At 43.6% G+C, this 27,380-nt stretch overlaps 1 protein-coding gene across 1 annotated transcript in view; it reads right to left on the bottom strand.

Annotated features, from left to right (window-relative positions):
* Positions 1 to 27,380, bottom strand: part of LOC120994402 (oocyte zinc finger protein XlCOF6-like) — a 177,948-nt gene that overhangs the window by 19,515 nt on the left and 131,053 nt on the right. Inside the window, exon 2 of the mRNA XM_040422936.1 lies at positions 2,443 to 2,505. The gene's annotated coding sequence lies outside the window, so the exon portion shown is untranslated. The remainder of the gene's footprint in view (positions 1 to 2,442; positions 2,506 to 27,380) is intronic.

Genomic DNA, 27,380 nt, shown 5'->3' with positions numbered 1-27,380 from the left:
ATAATTTTTTTTTAAAATGTCCACTTTTTTTAAATAACTATACATGCCTAGTACAGGGAATCTTTTGATCCCGTCCCCTATTCACCCTAATAGATCTCTATTAGGGCTCATGCACAAGACCGTATGTATTTTGCGGTCCGCAAAAAAGCACAGATGATGTCCATGTGCATTACGTATTTTGGAGAACAGAACGTCTGGCCCCTGATGAACATTACTATCCGTAATGCAAACAATAATAGGACTTGTTCCTTTTTTTTTTGTGGAACTGACATACGGAAACAGAATGCACACAGAGTAACTTTAGTTTTTATTTTTTCAGTTTTTTTTTTTACGGACCTATTGAAGTAAATGGTTCTGCATACGGTACACACAAAAAAAGGAACAGACACGGAGAGAAAATACGTTTGTGTGCATGAGCCCTTAGGGTGAATAGGATTTTTACTCTATCCATTCTGAGCTGTGCATCGTGCATAGCTCAGTATGGAGAACGCCATGGCAGCCTGGATCACTTCAGCAGCGTCCAGGCTGCCATGGCAACCGATGGGAAGGCAGAGGGTACTGGCACACAGTGCAGTTCTGACATGCATTCAGGATGCAGTTTTCAATTTAGCCAGTTTGGCAGCCTCGTTAACCCCTTGTGTTCTGCATAGAGGGAATGATTTAAGTAATGTCAGCTAGCTACAATAAAAAACTGCATCCTGAATGCATGTCAGAACTGCGCTGTGTGCCAGCACCCAGAGGGAGCAGCATCCCTCTGCCTTCATTCACAGGTGCCGCGATCTGTGTTGATCGCGGCACCTGAGTGGTTAAATGACGGGTGCGACGCAATCTACACTCCCTGTCAGGTCAAATACATCCCCTCAGGCATTATGACGTACAGTTATATCATAATACGTGAAGGGGTTAAAAGCCCAGACAACCCCTTTAGTTTACAGCCAAAGCATTTCCCACATTCTGTATATTAAATAGGCTTCTCTCCTGTGTGAATTTTTAGGTGTCTTCCAAAACTTGATTTCGCACTAAAACCCTTTCCACATTCAGCGCATGAAAATGGCTTCTCTCCTGTGTGAGTTCTCTTATGAGACTCAAGATGATGTTTACTTTTAAATGACGTACTACATTCAGGACATGAATATGGCTTCTCTCCTGTGTGAGTTCTCAGATGTGAAATAAGTAGTGATTCTTGTCTAAAACACTTCTCACATTCAGGACATGAAAATGGCTTCTCTCCTGTGTGAGTTCTCAGATGTGTATCAAGATTTGATTTCCAATTAAAACACTTCCCACATTCAAGACATGAAAATGGCTTAACCCCAGTGTGAATTCTCTGATGTACCTCAAGAACTGATTTCTGACTAAAACACTTCTCACATTCGGGACATGAAAATCCCTTCTCTCCTTTATGATTTATCTGATGTCGTATAAGACTTGATTTATCACTAAAACATTTCCCACATTCCGGACATGGAAACGGCTTCTCTCCTGTGTGAATTCTCTTATGTCTATTAAGACTTGATTTCAGAGCAAACCACTTATCACATTCAGAACATGAAAATGACTTCTCTCCTGTGTGAGTTGTCAGATGTATATCAAGATTTGGTTTCTGATTAAAACATTTCTCACATTCAGGACATGAAAATGGCTTCTCTCCCGTGTGAATTCTTTGATGTTGCACAAGACTTGATGTATCACTAAAACATTTCCCACATTCCGGACATGTAAATCGACGCTCTCCTGTATGAATTCTCTGATGTTTCACAAGAGTTGATTTATAACTAAAACATTTCCCACATTCTGAACATGAATATAGCTTCTCCCCAGTATGAGTTATTAGGTGTATCTTAAGATGATGTTGACTCCTAAACCACTTCCCACATTCCGAACATGAAAATGGCTTCTCTTCTGTGTGAGTTTTCTGATGTTCAACAAGATTTGATTTCTGACGAAAACAGTTCCCACATTCTAAACATGAAAATGGCTTCTCTCCTGTGTGAATTTTGAGATGTTTAAGAAGACTTGATTTCTGACTAAAACACTTCCCACATTCTGAACATGAATATGGCTTCTCTCCTGTGTGAGTTTTCTGATGTTTAAAAAGATTTGATTTAAGACTAAAACACTTCCCACATTCTAAACATGAAAATGGCTTCTCTTCTGTGTGAATTTTGAGATGTTTAAGAAGACTTGATTTCTGACGAAAACACTTCCCACATTCTGAACATGACTTTGGCTTCTCTCCTGTGTGTTTTCTCTGACTTTCAGCAACACTTGATATCACATTAAAAGTTTTCTCTCTTTCAGAACATGACCGTTCATCTTTCTGAATTTCTTTGTGCACAGAAAGATTCGCATTATTTTCAAAGTCTTTCCCATATTCAGAATTTGCAGACATTTCACCCAGGTTATGCCCGGTTCTATTATTGCTAATTTGTGATTGATTACCTTCTATTTCATAAGAAGGAGATAGAATTAGATGACCCTGGGAGCCTTTTATCCAGTCTTCACCTGAAGAAAGAAAAAATGTATAAGATAAAAGGTTCTCTTTTCCCTAATTACACACAGTTAAAATATAAAATGTAATTAACATGCAGATAAAAAAATGTACCAACGTTATAAATACTAATGTCATACTTAAAGGGTTGGCCACCATAAGTATAAAAAACAAAGTACCCCAGACAATAACTAATGCCAAGAGGTATTTGTATCATGACAGATATACTGTGTATATACAATTTTTCTACTGCATTCAGCATAGCATGCTCACATTGATGAGAGGCTGTGTGGGCGGAGCAGCTGCAAAGTGAAAGTAAAAATCCCAGCATGCAGCAGAGCAAGCATCTTCAGAGGAGCCGTCACATGACATCTCTGCCTACTTGTGATGCCATAGTGACAAAAGCTCCTCAGGAGTCATCTCATCAGTCCTTCAGTCAAATAACTGCATAGAGAAATCAACATAATGATAGCAATCCTATATTCCCAGCAATGAATAAAGGTTACTGCTTTTCCCACAATGTGATATATATAAAATACATACATGTGTGTGGATATGTACATAGGTGTACAGGGTATGTATGTGTGTGTGTGTGTATATAATATGTGTGTGAAGATTGAGAGATATCTATCATCATTTACCATATCTATTTTGATCTCTATATCTATCTACACTGCCTGTCCAAAAAAAAAATCACCACCTGGATTTAACTAAGCAAATCGTTCTGAGCCTCCTATTGGATAATTACTACATGGGCGATTATCTTTCAGCAATAAGTTACTTAACCCCAACTGGTGCAATGAGTTGAGTCTCATTTCTTAAACAACCATGTCGAAAGACACATCTCGTGGTCGTGGAAAAGATGTTAGTCTGTTTGAGAAGGGTCAAATCATTGGCCTGCATCAAGCAGAGAAAACATCTAAGGAGATTGCATAAACTACCAAAATTGGGTTAAGAACTGTCCAACACATTATTAAAAACTGGAAGGATCCTGAATAATCGTGATCGGCGATCACTTAAACGTTTGGTGAAATCAAATCGAAGAAAAACAACAGTAGAACTCAGGGCTATGTTTAATAGTCGAAGTAAGAGCATTTCCACACGCACAATGCAAAGGGAACTCAAGGTCATGTGGTCTGATGAGTCCAGATTTACCCAGTTCCAGAGTGATGGGTGCATCAGGGTAAGAAGAGCGGCAGATGAAGTGATGCACCCATAATGCCTAGTGCCTACTGTACAAGCCTGTGGGGATAGTGCTATGATCTGGGGTTGCTGCAGTTGGTCAGGTCTATGTTCAGCAACAGTATGTGCTCCAAGAATGAGGTCAGCCGACTACCTGAACATACTGAATGACCAGGTTATTCACGGGCATATTCCAAGATGACAGTGCCAGGATTCATCGGGCTCAAATTGTGAAAGAGTGGTTCAGGGAGCATGAGACATCATTTTCACACATGGATTGGCCACCACAGAGTCCAGACCTTAACCCAATTGAGAATCTTTTTTTTTTTATGCCGACTTTTTTTTTTTTGGACAGGCAGTGTATATCTACTGTGGTAATGTGTACCTCAGTTGGATGAGATAACTGAAATCCAGAAAGCTGCAGTGGTTTCAGCTAAGTGCAGTTTGCTGAGATAGATTTGTTTAGATTCTGTTCTGGGTTTCTGCTGTTTTAAAGAGACCCAGGGCTAATGTCAATGATTGTACATAATGCCAATCGCAGACAGATGCCATGGTCTTTTGTAACCACATCTGAGGTGGCTTTCCCCATTGCACAGGAACCAGCCGAGTGCAGGTAGTTTGCAGATGTGGACCCATTCACTTCAATGGGTCTGCGAACCGCAAGATATGTTCCATACCACAAAAAGATAGAGCACGTTGTATTTTTTTGTGGTGCAGAAGCATGGAGTAAAATCCTTTGGAAGCACTTTGTAATTCTTCCATGGGCTTCTGATCCGTGCCTCCGCTCCATACCACTCTGTATCTTGCAGATTTCAGACCCATTTAAGTCAATAGGATGTTTGCTGTCTGCAATACAGGAATGGGGCACACACACGTGTGTGCATGAGTGCTTAGACTGCAAATGCTAATTCACAGCAGTCTATAGGAGAAGCAATCTAAAGATTGTATGTTCAGATCCCCTAGGACGGCTTTTAAATAAGGAGGGCTTTTTAAAATATTGAAATTAAAATCATCCCTCTTTCTCCAAAATAAATATAAAGTAAAAATATAAATTATGTTTAGCACCGCCACTGTAAGACACTCTCCTGTCTCGCGTTCCACTGGGGCCCCCAGGAGTCGTCGAGGGGCTCCGTCTGCAGGGGACCCCATTGAAGTAGCGGGACAGGTCACGGATGTGCCTGCAGAATCTTCGGTTCCGACTCCTTTGCGGGTAGACGCGGTAGTGCGTCTGCGTGGACGTCGGAGGGGAAGACCGCCGGGGTCTTGGAGGCAGATTGACCGGACTGGTGGCGACACGCAGCAGTCGGTCCTGTCTCTGGTATCACCTGCGGGTTCCGTTCCGGCGTCCGTTAACTGTGCATGACCTCTACCTGCCTCAAGTCACCTCCAGAGACTGCCTTTGGGAAACCTCATCTATGCTGAAAAGTTTGTCTCGCGTTTGACCTTGGATCGGACTTTGGAAATTCTGTTGTCTCATCCTTAGGCCTCATGCACACGGCCGTTGTTTTGGTCCGCTCGGGCGCGGACCCATTCACTTCAATAGGGCCGCAAAAGATGCGGACAGCACTCCGTGTGCTGTCCGCATCCGTTGCTCCGTTCCGCGGCCCCCGCAAAACAAATATAACATGTCCTATTCTTGTCTGCAAAACGGACAAGAATAGGCAGTTATATCAATGGCCGCCCGTTCCGTAAATTGCGGAAGGCACACGGGTGGCTTCCGTTTTTTGCTGATCCGCGGTTTGCGGACCGCAAAAAACAGCACGGTCGTGTGCATGTAGCCTTAGGTACTACGTTGCACGGACTATTACTGCGCATATGAACTTTGGCCTAGTTTGGCTCTCTTTGATGTTTTCCTGCACAAGTTATATTTCAGTTTGATCACCTTATTACTGGTTTGGACTGTACTGCCGATTTGCTAATAAATCCACTATTGTTTAACCTCTGCCTGGTTGCTGGGGGTTCTGCACCATTACAGCCACTTTAGAAAAAAATGCATCACTATTAAAATATGTATCCCATAGGGTGGACGGTAGAACTGAAAAAAAAAAATCTAAATGGCCAATTTGACTTTTTTCATTACTTCATTAAAGAAAGAAAAAAAAAGAAAAATCAAAAAAACCACACTCACCCACACACTCCAAAGTGGTATAAATAATAAAACTCAAAACGCAAAAAATGAGCCTTCAGAAAAACAGAAATGGAGATCAGAATATAGAGATGCAAAGAAAATAATATATTTTTTTTTAATTATCTTTTTCAGTATTAAAAGAAAAAAAATTGCAAATGTGCTATCACTGTAATTACACTGTGGCAGATTTATTTTTTTACATTACATCATATCTGGATTTTACAGCTTTACACCACATCAAATTCAAAAGTACATGGTGCCAATAGAAAATACTAATTGTCCCGTAAAAAAAAAAAAAAAAAAAGCCCTCATACAGCTATTTGAATGGAAATTTATAAAAGTTATTGCTCCGGGAAGGCTAAAAAAGTAAAAATTGGAAAATGGCCTGGTACTGAAGGGGTTAAAGGGGTTGTCCTTCCATATATATTCATGACCTATCATCAAGATAGGTCATCAATATCTGAACAGCAGAGGTCCGACACGTGGCACCCCCGCTGATCAGCTGTTTGGAGAGGAGGCGTTGCTTTCTGATCATTACACTATGGGTCGTCTAGTATAATTACAAGCACTGGCTCCATTCACCTGATAGACTCCTACCCAAAAAGACTGAGTGCTGTAATAAAATCAAAAGGTGCTTCAACAAAGTATTAGTTTAAGGGTGTGCACATTTATGCAACCACATTATTTTATTTTTTTCTTCCCTCCACCTAAAAGATTTCAGTTTGTTTTTCAATTCAGTGGTACAGTTTATAGGTCACATTAAAAGGTGGAAAAAGTTCTGAAATGATTTATCTTTGTCTCATTTTTTTACATCACAGAAACCTGACATTTTAACAGGGGTGTGCAGACTTTTTATATCCACTGTATATATATATATATATATATATATATATAAAAAACAAAAAAAGTTCAGTGGCAGCACCGTCAGAGGAAAAAATACGGGTGCAGCTGGCCCAGTGTGGATAAAGCCAATCCAAGTAGAAAGAATTGCAAAAAAGGGCAGCACTCCAGAAAGTAAAAGAAGAAAAAACTTTAATTACCCATATGGGACAGGCCTAATTAAAGGGGTAATTAAAGTTTTTTCTTCTTTTACTTTCTGGAGTGCTGCCCCTTTTTGCAATTCTATATATATATATATATATATATATATATATATATATTTATATACTGTGTGTTCATCTATATATAGTTGGTACCAGCTAGGCTCTGCCCGCTTTCATTAGCCCCGCCCATTTTCGGGTCAGGACAGCGACCCAAAAAAAATCTATCAAATGCCTACTGTATGCAGGGGCTCAGAAGGGTTTATGGCAGGGAACTTCAGGGAAGAGCTTGTCCTCCTTCTCCACTAGCTGCTCATGTCTTATAGACTCGGAAGTCCTCACTGACAGGAGCAGACTGTGCATGAAGAGCGCAGGCGCAGATAGACTTCACAGATGATCTGGCATGGACAAGCTCGTTGTGAAGCTCCTCCATGTCGCGTGCAGAGAGGGCTCAGGGGGCATGGCTTCAGATTATAGAAAAAACAGGCAGATCTGCTTAATGATATATATTAGGAAATTTACTTTTTCCCTGCCTCTCACACAGTACAAGCAAATACATGGAGAGTGGCCAGCCCCTTTAAGACGTTACGTGCATTGATTAAAATAAATCTGTCACCAAATTCTGTATGACACACGCAGGAGCATCGTTGGCATCGATCACTAAAGTCATATTTACTCTGCACCAATTTCCCTTTTTCTTAATGGCAGTTTTACTGAATGATTAGCGATTACATAACTAGTGTAGAGCAAATCAAAGCTGACGAAGTAGAATTCGATCTGAATTTCAGGAAAAATTAGATTCACGGCAAAGCCGAATTTCCTCACATGCTTGGTGGTAATGAATCGATTTTTCCTGAAATGGTGGTAAAAATAAAAGAAATAATACTTACCTTACCCGTTTGAGCGCGAAGAGGAATGGGCTGCTAGATCGCCGCTAGCACATCCGCAATATCCAGTCCCCATAGCTCTGTGTGTCAAAAAAACTATTTTATAGATATGTAAATTAACCTTAGAGGAGTCCTGTCTCCTCCATGCTTGAGAGAGGAGTCCAGCATTCTCTGACGCCCTCGCATCCTCCGAATCTCTTCCTTGCTCCCCGACATCACAAAGCTAGAGAGCCATAATCTCGCGATGCACGAGCTAGCGCATGCACAGTTCGTCCCCTGAAGCCGATGCCAGCACAGGGAAGGAACACTATGCCGACATTGCTCATGAGCTAGCTCACGCATCGCGAGATTACGGCGCTCTAGCTTTGTGATGTCTGTTGTGCATTTTCATAGGTATACAATATTATCTAATGATATTATAGCCAAAATGAATGCTCATTGCCTTTAAGAATAAAATCAGCTTGAACCAAAGTTCTGTTATGTGGCTGGAGAGGCCAAGATGAATTCATGGCAAGTTCAGTTTATAAAAAAAATATATAATTGTAAATATGGACAGACATTATATTTTTTAAGTTATTGCTAAAGATATGGGTTTATCTATGGGGAGTACACTAGCTTCCTCAGACATGTCTGTCTGAAGGGAACAAGGTTGTTTCATGGATAAGCCATGACGAGATAAGAATTTATATCCTTGAGACACACCTGCTGTATGAGGTTCAATTCATATATTCATAATTATATTCTATATATTTCTGTATGGTATATTTAGTTTTACAACATATTTTAAGTAAAGTATACAAGTCCCGATGCCGAGTATCAAGGCCGTTATAAATCGCATCAATTAACATATATTCAAAAAGATAGGAGAAGACAGTGACACCAACAAGTCTAGGTTATAGGTAATTAAAAGTTTCAGGAAAAGACCTTCCTCAATGATGTATATTAAAAGGGTTAAGAAGGTCATGTGAACGTATTATTAGGTATTTAGAATTAATGTTTAAGGTGGTGATATTAATCTGCAGTACCACAATGCCATCTGGAGGCAGATGGACAATATATTATTTTATAATTTGTTTTCATACCATGTCAAGGGTTAATATGACATCATTGTGTTATTAGCATGCGAATACACCCACCTTACCTGATTGGAAATCACTCATCTAAAGGGGATGATTCTTAGATAGGGTGGGGGGAATAATTACTCGTGTGCAGGACATCAAGAGAGATCCATAGATCTATCCATTCAATCAAGACCAAAAGAAAAACTCAAAAAGAATACTATACCAGAAGAAACTTGGATTTTTTTTTTTTGAACAACTAGGAAAGTTCTTGAAAACTGGTCCTATCTGGACTTTATCTACCTTTGACCCAGTAACGTATATTGTGTTTACTGCTCATGAAATTATTAAGATATTTCTCTCAGTATATAGCCAAGAGTTCCCATACTGTGGGAATATATAGTGTTAGGCGCCTCTATAATGCTGATTATTCTCTTAGCAAAGATGCATATTGTTAATGGAAGATCTGACATTTTTTTAAAAGGACTAAACCCTTGGAAAGTTATTTTTCCATAGTCTGATTGCCGAGCTGAATATTTTATCATATTAATATCATATATTTTTGATTTGTCATAGGAAAACAGAGTCAAGGGATAACATTTATTTTCCTGTATAGCCGTGTTTTATTGCTATAGCCTGTTTGAAAAACAGAAGATCCTAAGTTTCTCTTGGTATATGAGTCTGTTTGTTAAAGGTATGACACTGGTTGTCATAAATCACTAAGTTATACTGTGCTGGTGAGATAGGGGTGTGTTAGCACCACCGTGTGGCGTGTTCGGGTATTATTTTGTAACTTCATTTGTTTTGCAATAGTATTGATTTTATATTCTTTGTTTTATAATAAACGATTATATATTTTGCATATACAATTGTCCCTTTGTTTCACTGCTTGCACGAATCAAATTAAGATACTCGATAAAAAGAACTTAGAGGTGTTATGTCTGCCCGAAGGATCATCTAATTTTTTTGATACATACATATATTTTTTTTGATCCTCTGTTTTATATGAAGATTCTTTTTATATAGAAGATATATGACATGTCGGGGAGCAAGGAAGGAGGAGATTCGGAGGATGCGGAGCGGTGCTGGGCTCCTTCACAGTGGTCGTGGCTGGGTTCTAGAAACGTTAGTAGTAGGGATCGACCGATTATCGGTTTTACCGATATTATCGGCCAATATTAAGGATTTTGAACGTCATCGGTATCGGCATCTATGTTGCCGTATGGGGAACAAGGATCGCGCTGCTGACAGCGCTCTCCGTGTTCCCTCAGCAGCACAGTGGAGAAGGAAGCAGTGTCTCCCTTCCCCCTGTGCTGCTGCCGCTGCCACCAATGAAGACAAGTCTCTCATTAATTCATATACAGGAGGTGGGAGCTGGCTGCAGAATCACATAGCCGGCTCCCGACCTCTATGAGCGATAGCTGCGATCCGCGGTAGTTAACCCCTCAGGTGCCGCGGATCGCAGCTACCGCTTATAGGGGTCGGGAGCCGGCTCCCCCCCCCAGCCCCAGTATCATTGGTGGCTCAGTGCGGCCCCCCTAACCCCAGGATTAGACATTGGTGGTGCAGTGCGCCCCCCAAACCCAGTATTAATCATTGGTGGCGCAGTGCACCCCCCCACCCAAGCCCCCCAGTATTAATCATTGGTGGCAGTGGCCACAGGATCCCCTCTCCCCTCCTCCTCATTGGTGGTGCAGTGGCAATTCTGATCGGAGTCCCAGAAGTGTAATGCTGGGGCTCCGATTGGTTACCATGGCAGCCAGGACACTACTGAAGCCCTGGCTGCCATGGTAAGCTCCATGCTCTCTGTGTGCACTATGCACAGAGCAGCAGGGACAGTGTGAGGTCCTATTAACCGTGACAGAGATCTATCAGGGTGAATAGGACAAGGGTTGTAGTCCCTAAGGGGGCTAATAGTTTGTTTAAAAAAAAAAAACACACCAAAATATTACTTATAAATGAAATAAAAAGATTTACAAAAAAAAATAAACAGAGCTATGGGGACTGGGTATTGCGGATGTGCTAGCGGCGATCTAGCAGCCCATGTCCTCAGCTCTATACCTAAAATCCAGGTGACAGGTTCCCTTTAAGACCAAGCCAGTTTTCACCATAAAAGACCAGGCCACATTTTGCAAGTCTAACGTTTCACTTTATGAGGTAATAACTCTGGAACGCTTTCACTTATCCAAGAGATTAAGACAGTTTTTTGTGACATATTGTACTTCCTGTTAGTGGTAAATTTGAGTCAACATTTTTGACCTTTACGTATAAAAAAAATAATACATTTACAGAAAATTTTGAAAAATGTACTATTTTCTAAATTAGAATTTCTTTGCTTTAAAGATGGATGGTGATGCCTCATAGTTATTACTAGGGATCGACTGATATTGATTTTTTAGGGCCGATACCGATAATTTGTGAACTTTCAGGCCGATAGCTGATAATTTATACCGATATTCTGGGAATTTTCATTTTTGAGAAAAAATAAAAAATTCCTACACAAATCTGCTGAAAATTAATATGTTTATTGTTAATCTGTATTTTTGTTGTTTATTGTTAATGTGTATTTTTTTTATAAATATTTTTCATTTATACTTAATATTTTTGTGGGTTTTTTTTACTAACTTTTAGCCCCCTTAGGGACTAGAACCCTTGTCCTATTCCCCCTGATAGATCTCTATCAGGGTGAATAGGAGCTCACACTGTCCCTGCTGCTCTGTGCATAGTGCACACAGCAGCATGGAGCTTACCATGGCAGCCAGGGCTTCAATAGCGTCCTGGCTGCCATGGTAACCAATCGGAGCCCCAGGCTTACACAGCTGGGGCTCCGATCGGAGGAGCAGGAGAGAGGGGACCCTGTGGCCACTGCCACCAATGAGTAATACTGGGTGGGGGGGGGGGGTGCACTGCGCCACCAATGTTTTTACTATTGGCCGGGATTGGGATGGGGGTGGGGGGGGCACTGCGCCACCAATGATTAATACTGGGGGGCTTGGGGGGGGGGCGCACTGCGCCACCAATGAAGATAAGTCTCTCAATCATTCATATACAGGAGGCGGGAGCTGGGTGCAGAATCACATAGCCGGCTCCCGACCTCTATGAGCGATAGCTGCGATCCGCGGCACCTGAGGAGTTAACTACCGCGGACCGCAGCTACCGCTCATAGAGGTCGGGAGCCGGCTATGTGATTCTGCAGCCAGCTCTCGCCTCCTGTATATGAATGAATGAAAGGCTTATCTTCATTGGTGGCGCAGCGGTCAGAGCCCCTCCCCTCCTCTTAATAACGTTCAAAATCCTCAATATCGGCCGATAATATCGGCCAAACCGATAATCGGTCGATCCCTAGTTATTACATATCATTCCCCATATGTCTACTTTATGTTGGAATCATTTTGTAAATGTCTCTATTTTTAGGACGTTAAAAGACTTTGAATTTTAGAAGCAATTGATATTTTACATTTTTTTCCAAACTCACTTTTTTAAGTACTAATTCAGTTATGAACTCCTTTTGTGGGGCTTACATAAAAGACACCACCCATAAATGACCAATTGTAGAACCTATTCCCCTCAAATTATTCAAAACTGATTTTACAAACTTTGATAACTCTTTAGGTGTTCCATAAGAATTAACCCTTTCAACCCCGGGCCAGTTTTCACCTTCCTGCCAAGGCCATTTTTTGCTAATCTGACATGTGTCACTTTATGTGGTAATAACTTTAAAAACTATTTTACTTATCCAGGCCATTCTGAGATTGTTTTTTTCGGCACATATTGTACTTCATGACATACCAAATTTACCAAAAATTTTCAAAAATTTGCAAATTTCTATTTATCTTTTTTCATAATAGATAGTAATAACTCCAAATATAGTTATTACTTTACATTCCCCATATGTCTACTTCATGTTTGGATCAATTTGTGAATGCCATTTTATTTTTTGGGGACATTAGAAGGCTTAGAAGTTTAGAAGCAAATCTTGAAATTTTTCAGAAAATTTCCAAAACCCTTTTTAAGGACCAGTTCAGGTCTTAAGTCACTTTGTGAGGCTTACATAATAGAAACCACCCAAAAATGACCACATTTTAGAAACTACACCCCTCAAGATTTTACAAACGTTGTTAACCCTTTAGGTGTTCCACAAGAATTAGTGAAAAATGGAGATGAAATTTCAGAATTTCACTTTTTTGGCAGATTTTCCATTTTAATCTATTTTTTTCCAGTAACAAAGCAAGGGTTAACAGCCAAACAAAACTCAATATTTATTGCCCTGATTCTGTAGTTTACAGAAACACCCCATATGTGGTCGTTAACTGCTGAATGGGCACACGGCAGGGTGCAGAAGGAAAGGAACGCCACATGGTTTATGGAAGGAAGATTTCACTGGGATAATTTTAAGCTGCCATGTCACATTTGAAGACCCCCTGATGCACCCCTAGAGGAGAAACCACAAAAAAATTACCCCATTTTGGAAACTACGGGATAAGGTGGCAGTTTTGTTGGTACTATTTTAGGGCACATATGATTTTTTGTTGCTCTATATTACACTTTTTGTGAGGCAAGGTAACAAGAAATAGCTGTTTTGGCACAGTTTTTATTTTTTGTTATTTACAACATTCATCTGACAGGTTAGATCATGTGGTATTTTTATAGAGCAGGTTGTTACAGACGTGACACTACCAAATATGACTCCTTTTTTTGTTTGTTTCAGTTTTACATAATAAAGCATTTTAGAAAAAAAAATATTTTTGTGTCTCCATATTCTGAAAGCCATCGTTTTTTTACATTTTAGGCGGCTCATTTTTTTCGGTATGAGATGAAGTTTTGATTGTTTCTATTTTAGGTTGCATATGACTTTTTGATCACTTGGTATTACACTTTTTGTGATGTAAGGTGACAAAAAAATAGCTTTTTTGACACACTTTTTTATTTTTTTATGGTGTCCACCTGAGTGATTAGGTCATGTGATATTTTTATACAGCAGGTTCTTACAGACGCGGCGATTCCTATTTTTTTAAATTATTTAAGTTTTACACAATAACAGAATTTTTTAAACAAAAAAAATAATCATGTTTTAGTGTCTCCATATTCTGAGAGCCATAGTTTTTTTTTATATTTTGGGCGATTGTCTTAGGTAAGGCTGGGTTCACACGGGCGTCACGTTTTGGCTCAGGATGCGTCCCGGTGCATTGCGGCAAACCCACGCGAGTAGGTACGCAATTGCAGTCAGTTTTGACTGCGATTGCGTTCCGTTATTCAGTTTTTATCGCGCGGGTGCAATGCGTTTTGCACGCCCGTGATAAAAAACTGAACGTGGTACCCAGACCTGAACTTCTTCGCTGAAGTTCAGGTTTGGGTTCTAGGTTGTGTAGATTAAATTATTTTCCCTTCTAACATGGTTATAAGGGAAAATAATAGCATTCTGAATAAGGAATGCTTAGTAGAAGTTCAATTGAGGGTTACAAAATAAAAATAAAATTAACTCACCTCCTCCAATTGATCGCGTAGCTGCTGTTCTCCTGTTCTTTCTTCAGGACCTGTCAAAGGACCTGTGGTGACGTCACTGTGCTCATCACATGATCCATCACCATGGTAATGGACCATGTGATGAGCTCAGTGAAGTCACCACAGGTCCTTTGACAGGTCCTGAAGAAAGAACAGGAGAACAGCAGCTACACGATCAATTGGAGGAGGTAAGTAAAAAAAAAAAAATTTTAACCCTCAATTGACCTTCTACTAAGCATTCTATATTAAAGAATGCTATTATTTTCCCTTATAACCATGTTAAAAGGGAAAATAATACAGTTGAATAGACTTTCATCTTAGCAACCATGCGTGAAAATCGCACCGCCTCCGCACTTGCTTGCCTGCGTTGCGTGAAAAACGCACAATATAGAGCATGCTGCAATTTTCACGCAACGCACAAGTGATGCGTGAAAATCACCGCTCATGTGCACAGCCCCATAGAAATGAATGGGTCCATATTCAGTGCGGGTGCAATGCGTTCACCTCACGCATTGCACCCACGCGGAAATCTCGCCCCCGTGTGAACCCAGCCTAAGAGCTCATTTTTTGCGGGATGAGATGACGTTTGATTGATATATTGAGGTGCGTCTGACTTTTTGATCGCTTGCTATTACACTTTTTGTGATGTAAGGTGACAAAAAAATTCATTTTTTTTACACCATTTTTATTTTAGTTTTTTTACCGTGTTCATCTGAGGGGTTAGGTCATGTGCTATTTTCATAGAGCAGTTCGTTACGGACGTGGCAATACCTAATATGTCAACTTTTTTATTTATTAAATTTTTACACATTAATATTTTTGAAACAAAAACTAAATCATGTTGTAGTGTCTCTACAGTCTGAGAGCCATATTTTTTTTTGGGGGGGGGGGGGCGATTGTCTTAGGTAAGTGCTCATTTTTTGCAGGATGAGGTGACGGTTAGATTGGTACTATTTTGGGGGGCATATGCCTTTTTGATTGCATGGTGTTGCACTTCTAATGATGTAAGGTGACAAATAAAATGTTTTTAGCACAGTTTTTATTGACAGTGTTCACCTGAGGGGTTAGGTCATGTGATATTTTTATAGAGCCGGTCAATACGGACACGGCGATACCCATTATATCTTCTTATTTACCTGAAACTTTTTTGTAAAACTTTATTTTTTAAGCTTTTTTTCACTTTATTTTTTGTCCCACTCTGGGACTTCAACTTTTGGGGGTCTAATCCACTTCACAATGCATCACAATACTTATGTATTGTGATGCATTGGCTGTAAGTGTATTACAGACTGTAATACACTTACAGCCTGATTACCTGTCAGATCAGGGGGCTGGATCTCACAGGCTGTCATGGAAGGCAGCCACGATGCCTAAGGAAGGCATCAAGTTGCCTTCCCTGCCATCGGGTCCCCGTTACAGCAGCACGGAGACCTGATGGAAGCTCTCTCCCTCCCTCCGCAGATCGCATGTGCCGCGGTCAGATCTGCATTATAGTCCCCATATTTAAATGCTACTTACGGTATAGCTGTCCGTCGCTTATTTTTTGCGAAAAAAACACTTTTATTCAATATGTAAGTTAGGATCTGAAGGTGCCCAGGGGCGGTGTGCAAGCGGCCGGTGCCCAGGCCCCTCGTCGCTTTTTATAGGCAACCCCTCCCTTTTCACCCCTCCAGCGCCGTTCACAAGATTCGCCGTGCCTGCGCATGTCATTCCCCATTATGGGAAGAGGCACAAGAGCGTTTAATGCGCATGTGCCGGCCCGTACATCTAGCCGGCCTTGTGCCTCTTCCCATAATGAGGAATAAAGTGCGCAGGCGCGGCGAATCTTGTGAACGGCGCTGGATTTCTGAAGAACCTAGGACGGGCCAGAGGGGTGAAAGTGGAGGGGTTTTATATGAAAAGCGACAAGGGGCCTGGGCACTGGCCGCTTGCACACCGCCCCTGGGCGCGTTCAAAACCTAATTTACATATTGAAAAAAAGTGTTTTTTAGCGACAATAAGCGACGGACAGCTATACGGTAAGTAGCATTGAAATATGGGGACTATAATGCAGATTATGGGGTTAGTGTTCTATAATTTGTTCATTTTAGGTGAAAGACTCCCTTTAATATTTTTTAAACCGCGTTCCCCTGAGGGGGTATAGCATGTGATATTTTTATAGAGCAGGTCATTACGGACGAGGCAATCATGTTTTAGTGTCTCCACATTTTCTGGAAGCCATAATTTTTTATCGTTTGGGCGATTGTCTTATATGGGGGCTCATTTATTGCGGGAAGAGATGACGATTTGATTGGTATTATTTTGGGGTACATATATCTTTTTGATCACTTGGAATTACACTTTTTGTTATGTAAGGTGACAAAAAAAATGCTATTTTTTGCAGTTTTTATTTTTAACAGTGTTCACCTGAGCTGGTAGATTATGTGTCATTTTTTATAGAGTCGGTCACTACGGACGTGGCAATAACTAATATGATTGTTTTTTATTTATACACGATTTTATGTTGAAGAAGCTTTTTTTTTCTTTACATGAAACTAAATTTTTTTTATTATTAAAAAAAATATATATATATATATTTATTTCACTTTTTGTTTTAATTTTAACATTGTCCCACTGTGGGACCAAAGGCGTACAAAGAAATTGCAAAACTCAGAATTAGACCCCCCATAAAAAGTGCACGCAGATGTTGTCATTGGTAGTACGTGTGTGTGTCTATATATCTCTTATAATATAAAAATGAGTTTGTCTGTCTGTCTAGACGTTCTTTATGCGCGACCAAACGACTGGACCGTTCTTCACCAAATTTGGCACACAGGTACATCAGGTGTCCGGGAAGGTTTTAGAGCGGATCTCAGCTCTCTAGGACGTACCGTTCCTGAGATATTCCCGTATGGATGTATACACAGGCAAAGTGATTGGATGTATTGCTAAACTTGTAGAAAAAGAAATGTGAGTGACTCAACCACACATCCTCACTTCGGCTACATTGACACAGATCGGAGGGCACCAGGACACATTACCCCATTGGAAAATGCACTTTTACACTGCCGCGATCTGATTGGTTAGTCTGTGCAGACTAACCAATCGGATCGATTGTCGGCAAGGGGCCACTCTGATTGGTCCCTTGCCGGCATTACGGGACTGTATGCTGTCCATGACAGGGGCAGAAGCTTTAATTCAAGCGCTTTGTAGTGCCTGGATTAAAGAGCTGCCATGACGTCTATACACATGGTGGCTGCACAAGGTATGTGCAAATAGCACGTATATAGCCGTATGGCAGTCGGGAAGGGGTTAAGCGGCGGGGTGCTGTGGAGGAGGGGGGGGTCAGTGTTAAAGGGGCGGGGTGCTGTGGAGGTCACTGTTATGGGGGCGGGGTGCTGTGGAGGTCACTGTTATGGGGGCGGGGTGCTGTGGAGGTCACTGTTATGGGGGCGGGGGTCTGTAGAGGTCACTGTTATGGGGGAGGGGTCTGTAGAGGTCACTGTTATGGGGGTGGGGTGCTGTGGAGGTCACTGTTATGGGGGCGGGGTGCTGTGGAGGTCACTGTTATGGGGGCGGGGTGCTGTGGAGGTCACTGTTATGGGGGCGGGGTCTGTAGAGGTCACTGTTATGGGGGTGGGGTGCTGTGGAGGTCACTGTAGTGGGGGCGGGGTGCTATGGAGGTCACTGTTATGGGGGCAGGGCGCTGTGGAGGTCACTGTTATGGGTGCGGGGTGCTGTGGAGGTCACTGTTATGGGGGCGGGGTGCTGTGGAGGTCACTGTTATGGGGGCGGGGTGCTGTGGAGGTCACTGTTATGGGGGCGGGGTCTGTAGAGGTCACTGTTATGGGGGCGGGGTCTGTAGAGGTCACTGTTATGGGGGCGGGGTGCTGTGGAGGTCACTGTTATGGGGGCGGGGGTCTGTGGAGGTCACTGTTATGGGGGCGGGGTGCTGTGGAGGTCACTGTTATGGGGGCGGGGGTCTGTGGAGGTCACTGTTATGGGGGCGGGGTGCTGTGGAGGTCACTGTTATGGGGGCGGGGTGCTATGGAGGTCACTGTTATGGGGGCGGGGGTCTGTAGAGGTTACTGTTATGGGGGCGGGGTGCTGTGGAGGTCACTGTTATGGGGGCGGGGTGCTGTGGAGGTCACTGTTATGGGGGCGGGGGTCTGTAGAGGTCACTGTTATGGGGGATATACCGGAGTGAAGCCGGGTCCTTCTGCTGGTCTATAATACATATATAATGAGGGAGGAGGCGACTTGTGTGATCCGGTTTGGCGCACAAGGTTCGGTAATCGGAGAATTCCGTTATGGATTCCGCGACCATTCGCTCGCCCCCAGTAATAATACACAGACGAGACACAGACGTCAGACTCTGAGGGGATCCGGTCCCTGCCGCTCATTGTCCTGTTAGAAATAGTAATAAGGCAACGACTGATCCCCCTTCATATGTCTATGGGGGTCCGGAGTCTATGGGGGGCCGCTGTGAACAGGTCTGTGTATATATATATACCACTGACTACATCACACACGTGACCCAGCGTGTGCCCCCCCTCCCCCTCAGCACATGAGGGGCCACATAACGGTCACACAGACTGCGAGCGAATCTGAGCCTCTGTCAGATGAGAGACCCTTCTGTATCACCTCAGTACTTACAGGAAGGTCCCAACAGGAAGGAGTCAGAGGGGGGGGTCGGGTCCGTGCGTCACCGGGTGGTATCTGCCGGGCAGCGCGCGCCTGCTGCACTACTGCGCATGTCCTGAAGGAGGTGGTTTACTAGAATGTATGGGCAAACGGGAGGTGTTTACTAGAATGTATGGGCAAACGGGAGGTGTTTACTAGAATGTATGGGCTAAAGGGAGGAAGTTCACTAGAATGTATGGGCTAACGGGAGGTGGTGTACTAGAATGTATGGGCTAACGGGAGGTGTTTACTAGAATGTATGGGCTAACGGGAGGTGGTTCACTAGAATGTATGGGCTAACGGGAGGTGGTTTACTAGAATGTATGGGCTAACGGGAGGAGGTTTACTAGAATGTATGGGCTAATGGGAGGAGGTTCACTAGAATGTATGGGCTAACGGGAGGTGGTGTACTAGAATGTATGGGCTAACGGGAGGTGGTTCACTAGAATGTATGGGCTAACGGGAGGTGGTGTACTAGAATGTATGGGCTAACGGGAGGCGGTGTACTAGAATGTATGGGCAAACGGGAGGTGGTTCACTAGAATGTATGGGCTAACGGGAGGTGTTTACTAGAATGTATGGGCAAACGGGAGGTGGTTCACTAGAATGTATGGGCAAACGGGAGGTGGTTTACTATAATGTATGGGCTAACGGGAGGTGTTTACTAGAATGTATGGGCAAACGGGAGGTGGTTTACTAGAATGTATGGGCAAACGGGAGGTGGTTCACTAGAATGTATGGGCTAACGGGAGGTGGTGTACTAGAATGTACGGGCTAACGGGAGGTGGTTCACTAGAATGTATGGGCTAATGGGAGGAGGTTACTAGAATGTACGGGCTAACGGGAGGTGGTTCACTAGAATGTATGGGCTAACGGGAGGTGGTTCACTAGAATGTATGGGCTAACGGGAGGTGGTTCACTAGAATGTATGGGCTAACGGGAGGTGGTTCACTAGAATGTATGGGCAAACGGGAGGTGGTTCACTAGAATGTATGGGCTAATGGGAGGAGGTTACTAGAATGTACGGGCTAACGGGAGGTGGTTCACTAGAATGTATGGGCTAACGGGAGGTGGTTCACTAGAATGTATGGGCTAACGGGAGGTGGTTTACTAGAATGTATGGGCTAACGGGAGGAGGTTCACTAGAATGTATGGGCTAACGGGAGGAGGTCACTAGAATGTATGGGCTAACGGGAGGTGGTCTACTAGAATGTATGGGCTAACGGGAGGAGGTTTACTAGAATGTATGGGCTAACGGGAGGAGGTTCACTAGAATGTATGGGCTAACGGGAGGAGGTCACTAGAATGTATGGGCTAACGGGAGGTGGTGTACTAGAATGTATGGGCTAACGGGTGGTGGTTTACTAGAATGTATGGGCTAACGGGAGGAGGTTTACTAGAATGTATGGGCTAACGGGAGGTGGTTCACTAGAATGTATGGGCTAACGGGAGGTGGTTCACTAGAATGTATGGGCTAACGGGAGGAGGTTCACTAGAATGTATGGGCTAACGGGAGGAGGTTCGCTAGAATGTATGGGCTAACGGGAGGTGGTTCACTAGAATGTATGGGCTAACGGGAGGAGGTTCACTAGAATGTATGGGCTAACTGGAGGTGGTTCACTAGAATGTATGGGCTAACGGGAGGTGTTCACTAGAATGTATGGGCTAACGGGAGGAGGTTCACTAGAATGTATGGGCTAACGGGAGGAGGTTCACTAGAATGTATGGGCTGACGGGAGGAGGTCAGTCGCTGTCCGGATGAGTAGAGAAGGGTCGGTCCCCGGACATTGGGCTCCACTAATCTGCACTGAGACCAGACGTCAGGAGCAGATCGCGGCTCTATTACTGACAGACACAGATCACCTGCACCCAGTGTCACCGCCTCTCCCAGCAAAAAATAACGGCCCATAGGGTGTGGTTGTGGGCGTGGCTTATCACATGGTGTTAGAGGATAACTGTCACATTTAGACCCTAATTGAAATTTTCATATATGTAGTTACTAATAACATGATATTCCAGAATCAGTTACTATTAGACTGACTTACCCCATATTTAATAAGATTCAGCCCTTATCAACCAGTCTGCATAAAACTGCAATTTCACTATTCAGTTTAGATGGCCGCCACTGCCCTCACTAGCCAGTAACAATAGCCCCCCAAAAGTGTCAGTAACCAGAGCCCTCCCCTCTAAAGGGTTAATCTCCTGCAGCATGAAGGGGTCCTCTTACCACATGTTGCTTTCATTTACACACTGAGCAGACGGCAGATCTCCCTTCCCTGGTCTGCGCTGATTCAACTCTGCTGAGTGAGGGAGCGTCTGCCAAGCGCAGGGACAGGGAGAAGTGCACACAGCCCAGGCACTGTTATCAGCTGCTGGGGAGGACCTGGCTGTAATCATTTACCTACAGTCCCTGGCTGTCAGTAATGTGACCTTGCAGGCTGCGTGCTTCTGCGTAGTCCTCCGGCGGGCGAACAATGAGAACTGGCCATCACTGGTGTAGAACACTCGCTGCTGACAGGAAGCTCAGGACAGGACCTGCCTCCAGCGCGATGACGTCTCACAGGTCCTGTCCTCCAGTCAGCAGCGCCAGCAAATGGAGGAGGGGAGTGTTGTTTTATTTTATTTTTTATTAACACGGGCGGGGGAAGGGCTGTACTAATGAGCGCTCCGCAATGGAAGCCTCATTAGTAACAGGAAAATACCGGCAATGTTTGAAAAAATTATCGGCAGAGCCACTAAAACACCGGCCGGGTGTCAGCCCTACCGGCACCTGTTCTGTGTAGATAAAAACACTTAGGCCTCTTTCACACTTGCGTTGTTGGGATCCGGCATGCACTTCCGTTGCCGGAGGTGCCTGCCGGATCCGGAAAAACGCAAGTGTACTGAAAGCATTTGAAGACGGAACCGTCTTCCAAATGCTTTCAGTGTTACTATGGCACCCAGGACGCTATTAAGGTCCTGGTTGCCATAGTAGGAGCGGGGGAGCGGTATACTTACAGTCCGTGCGGCTCCCGGGGCGCTCCAGAATGACGTCAGAGCGCCCCATGCGCATGGATGACGTGATCACATGGATCACGTGATCCATGCGCTTGGGGCGCCCTGACGTCACTCTGGAGCGCCCGGGGAGCCGCACGGACGGTAAGTACACTGCTCCCCCGCTCCCCACTACACTTACCATGGCTGTCAGGACTTTAGCGTCCCGGCAGCCATGGTAACCACTCTGAAAAAGCTAAATGTCGGCTCCGGCAATGCGCCGAAACGACGTTTAGCTTAAGGCCGGATCCGGATCAATGCCTTCCAATGGGCATTAATTCCGGATCCGGCCTTGCGGCAAGTGTTCCGGATTTTTGGCCGGAGCAAAAAGCGCAGCATGCTGCGGTATTTTCTCCGGCCAACAAACGTTCCGTACCGGAACTGAAGACATCCTGATGCATCCTGAACGGATTACTCTCCATTCAGAATGCATTAGGATAATCCTGATCAGGATTCTTCCGGCATAGAGCCCCGACGACGGAACTCTATGCCGGAAGACAAGAACGCAAGTGTGAAAGAGCCCTTATAATGTCGTTAATTAAATTCATAGCGGGAGATTTATCAGAACTGGTGTAAAGTAGACCTGGCTTCGGCTACTTTCACACTGGCGTTCGATGCGGATCCGTCTTGTATCTGCACAGACGGATGCGCACCGATAATGCGGACGCTTGTATCCGTTTATAACGGATCCGTTTGCATGTTGCCATATGAGCAATACTCGTATATAAATATAATAATTAATCTATAAATCTTATACCAATAAAAATAAACACAAACCAAAATTGTGGTAGAAATTGGCCGTGGTCTTTTATTAAGGGTTACATCAATATAATACTGCTGATAAACACCATAATAATTAAATAAATACTCATTTTAAAAATTCATTGAGTCCAAAAATTATCCCCCCCAGCAAAGCTGGGTGACTAACCCCCCTTCAATATCAGACCACGACTTCTTCTTCTTAAAACAAGGGAGGGTCGGCGGGGCGACGTCCTCTTCATCCAGGCTCCGGACCTGCTGCGATCCTCTTTAAATATTCAATTTTCCCGCCCAAGAATATCAACCTCCAATCAGGAACAGGCAGAAAACAGGTACCTCAGCAACAGGTAAGCAACCAGGTACCAATCAGAATCCTCAATTAGAAATCACCTCAGAAAATGTAAAAGAACATATATTAACCACCTCAGCCCCCAGTGCTTAAACACCCTGAAAGACCAGGCCACTTTTTACACTTCTGACCTACACTACTTTCACCATTTATTGCTCGGTCATGCAACTTACCACCCAAATGAATTTTACCTCCTTTTCTTCTCACTAATAGAGCTTTCATTTGGTGGTATTTCATTGCTGCTGACATTTTTACTTTTTTTGTTATTAATCGAAATTTAACGATTTTTTTGCAAAAAAATGACATTTTTCACTTTCAGTTGTAAAATTTTGCAAAAAAAACGAGATCCATATAGAAATTTTGCTCTAAATTTATTGTTCTACATGTCTTTGATTAAAAAAAAATGTTTGGGTAAAAAAAAATGGTTTGGGTAAAAGTTATAGCGTTTACAAACTATGGTACAAAAATGTGAATTTCCTCTTTTTGAAGCAGCTCTGACTTTCTGAGCACCTGTCATGTTTCCTGAGGTTCTACAATGCCCAGACAGTAGAAATACCCCACAAATGACCCCATTTCTGAAAGTAGACACCCTAAGGTATTCGCTGATGGGCATAGTGAGTTCATAGAACTTTTTATTTTTTGTCACAAGTTAGCGGAAAATGATGATTTTTTTCTTTTTTTTTTTTTTTCTTACAAAGTCTCATATTCCACTAACTTGTGACAAAAAATAAAAACTTCCATGAACTCACTATGCCCATCAGCGAATACCCTGGGGTCTCTTCTTTCCAAAATGGGGTCACTTGTGGGGTAGTTATACTGCCCTGGCATTCTAGGGGCCCAAATGTGTGGTAAGTAGTTTGAAATCAAATTCTGTAAAAAATGACGAGTGAAATCCGAAAGGTGCTCTTTGGAATATGGGCCCCTTTGCCCACCTAGGCTGCAAAAAAGTGTCACACATCAGGTATCTCCGTATTCAGTAGAAGTTGGGGAATGTGTTTTGGGGTGTCTTTTTACATATACCCATGCTGGGTGAGATAAATATCTTGGTCAAATGCCAACTTTGTATAAAAAAATGGGAAAAGTTGTCTTTTGCCAAGATATTTCTCTCACCTAGCATGGGTATATGTAAAATGACACCCCAAAACACATTCCCCACCTTCTCCTGAGTACGGAGATACCAGATGTGTGACACTTTTTTGCAGCCTAGGTGGGCAAAGGGGCCCATATTCCAAAGAGCACCTTTCGGATTTCACTCGTCATTTTTTAGAGAATTTGATTTCAAACTCCTTACCACACATTTGGGCCCCTAGAATGCCAGGGCAGTATAACTACCCCACAAGTGACCCCATTTTGGAAAGAAGAGACCCCAGGGTATTCGCTGATGGGCATAGTGAGTTCATGGAAGTTTTTATTTTTTGTCACAAGTTAGTGGAATATGAGACTTTGTATGAAAAAAAAAAAAAAAAAAAAAAATCATCATTTTCCACTAACTTGTGACAAAAAATAAAAAATTCTAGGAACTCGCCATGCCCCTCACGGAATACCTTGGGGTGTCTTCTTTCCAAAATGGGGTCACTTGTGGGGTAGTTATACTGCCCTGGCATTTTCCAGGGGCCCTAATGTGTGGTAAGTAGGTAAATGACCTGTGAAATCCTAAAGGTGCTCTTTGGAATGTGGGCCCCTTTGCCCACCTAGGCTGCAAAAAAGTGTCACACATCTGGTATCGCCGTATTCAGGAGACGTTGGGGAATGTGTTTTGGGGTGTCTTTTTACATATACCCATGCTGGGTGAGAGAAATATCTTGGCAAAAGACAACTTTTTCCATTTTTTTATACAAAGTTGGCATTTGACCAAGATATTTATCTCACCCAGCATGGGTATATGTAAAATGACACCCCAAAACACATTGCCCAACTTCTCCTGAGTACGGCGATACCAGATGTGTGACACTTTTTTGCAGCCTAGATGCGCAAAGGTGCCCAAATTCCTTTTAGGAGGGCATTTTTAGACATTTGGATACCAGACTTCTTCTCACGCTTTGGGGCCCCTAGAATGCCAGGGCAGTATAAATACCCCACATGTGACCCCATTTTGGAAAGAAGACACCCCAGGGTATTCAATGAGGGGCATGGCGAGTTCATAGAATTTATTTTTTTTGGCACAAGTTAGCGGAAATTGATATTTTTTATTTTTTTCTCACAAAGTCTCCCGTTCCGCTAACTTGGGACAAAAATTTCAATCTTTCATGGACTCAATATGCCCCTCACGGAATACCTGGGGGTGTCTTCTTTCCGAAATGGGGTCACATGTGGGGTATTTATACTGCCCTGGCATTCTAGGGGCCCTAAAGCGTGAGAAGAAGTCTGGAATATAAATGTCTAAAAAATTTTACGCATTTGGATTCCGTGAGGGGTATGGTGAGTTCATGTGAGATTTTATTTTTTGTCACAAGTTAGTGGAATATGTGACTTTGTAAGAAAAAACAAAAAATTCCGCTAACTTGGGCCAAAAAAAAGACTGAATGCAGCCTTACAGAGGGGGGGGGATCAATGACAGGGGGGTGATCAATGACAGGGGGGGTGATCAATGACAGGGGGGTGATCAATGACAGGGGGGTGATCAGGGAGTCTATATGGGGTGATCACCACAGTCATTGATCACTCCCCTGTAAGGCTGCATTCAGACGTCCGTATGATTTTTACGGATCCGATCAGTCTATCAATGGATCCGTAAAAATCATGCGGACATCTGAATGGAGCTTTACAGGGGGGTGATCAATGACAGGGGGGTAATCAATGACAGGGGGTGATCAGGGAGTCTATATGGGGTGATCACCACAGTCATTGATCACTCCCCTGTAAGGCTCCATTCAGACGTCCGTATGATTTTTACGGATCCGATCAGTCTATCAGTGGATCCGTAAAAATCATGCGGACATCTGAATGGAGCTTTACAGGGGGGTGATCAATGACAGGGGGGTAATCAATGACAGGGGGGTGATCAGGGAGTCTATATGGGGTGATCAGGGGTGATCAAGGGCTAATAAGGGGTTAATAAGTGACGGGGGGGGGGGGGGTGGAGTGTAGTGGTGCTTGGTGCAACATATTACTGAGCTGCCTGTGTCCTCTGGTGGTCGATCCAAATAAAGGGGACCACCAGAGGACCAGGTAGCAGGTATATTAGACGCTGTTATCAAAACAGCGTCTAATATACCTGTTAGGGGTTAAAAAAATCACATCTCCAGCCTGCCAGCGAACGATCGCCGCTGGCAGGCTGGAGATCCACTCGCTTACCTTCCGATCCTGTGAACGCGCGCGCCTGTGTGCGCGCGTTCACAGGAAATCTCGCGTCTCGCGAGAGGACGCACCGGCGCGTCCACCCAGAACAACAGGACCGCCGCAAAGACGCAATCCTGCGTACGGCGGTCCTGAGGAGGTTAAAATCCAAAAGGCGGGAAAATGGGAAGACATAAATTAGATTAACCCCTACCCTACTGCTCAATGGCACCATGGTGGGCATTCAGTATAACTTCTGTGCCCACTATCATTATTCTTTAAAAAAAAAAAAGTCTAAGTCAAAACGGATCCGTCCAGACTTTACATTGAAAGTCAATGGGGGACGGATCCATTTTCAATTGCACCATATTGTGTCGGTGAAAACGGATCCGTCCCCATTGACTTACATTGTAAGTCAGGACAGATCCGTTTGGCTCCGAATCATAAGGCGGACACTAAAACGCTGCAAGCAGTTATAGTGTCCGCCTCAAAAGCGGAACGGAGACCAATCGCAGCCAAACTGATGCATTCTGAGCGGATCCTTATCCATTCAGAATGCATTGGGGCTGAACTGATCCGTTTTGGGCCGCGTGTGAGAGCCCTGAAACGGATCTCACAGGCGGACCCAGAAACGCCAGTGTGAACCCAGCCTTAGTGGCTCATAGCAACCCAGTCATCGATATAAACGAGGCAAAAAAAAAAATTATGAGGCAGTTTCCCTGCGTCGAGGATTCGTTTAAATCGCATGACCACAGAGCGCGAGTCAAACGAAGCTTCTCACTCACCGCTCCGTGGCCTCCCGTCGACACCGCGCTGCAGGACCTTGCGTTCACACATGGTCAGTGCGCTGGCTGACGCTGTGTGTGACGTCAGGTCCCCAGTGCATGCTGGGAGGAAGATGCGTCTCCTGCGGACTCCATGTGTCGGCGCGCTCTGCACTGAAAGGTAAGTATGAAGGCGGCAGGGAGGGGATGGGGGCACCTGTGATTTGGCATATGGAGGGGCTGATGTGG

This window comes from Bufo bufo, chromosome 3 (assembly GCF_905171765.1).
Source record: "Bufo bufo chromosome 3, aBufBuf1.1, whole genome shotgun sequence".
NCBI lineage: Eukaryota > Metazoa > Chordata > Amphibia > Anura > Bufonidae > Bufo > Bufo bufo.
This window is presented reverse-complemented; position numbering and strand designations above follow the sequence as displayed.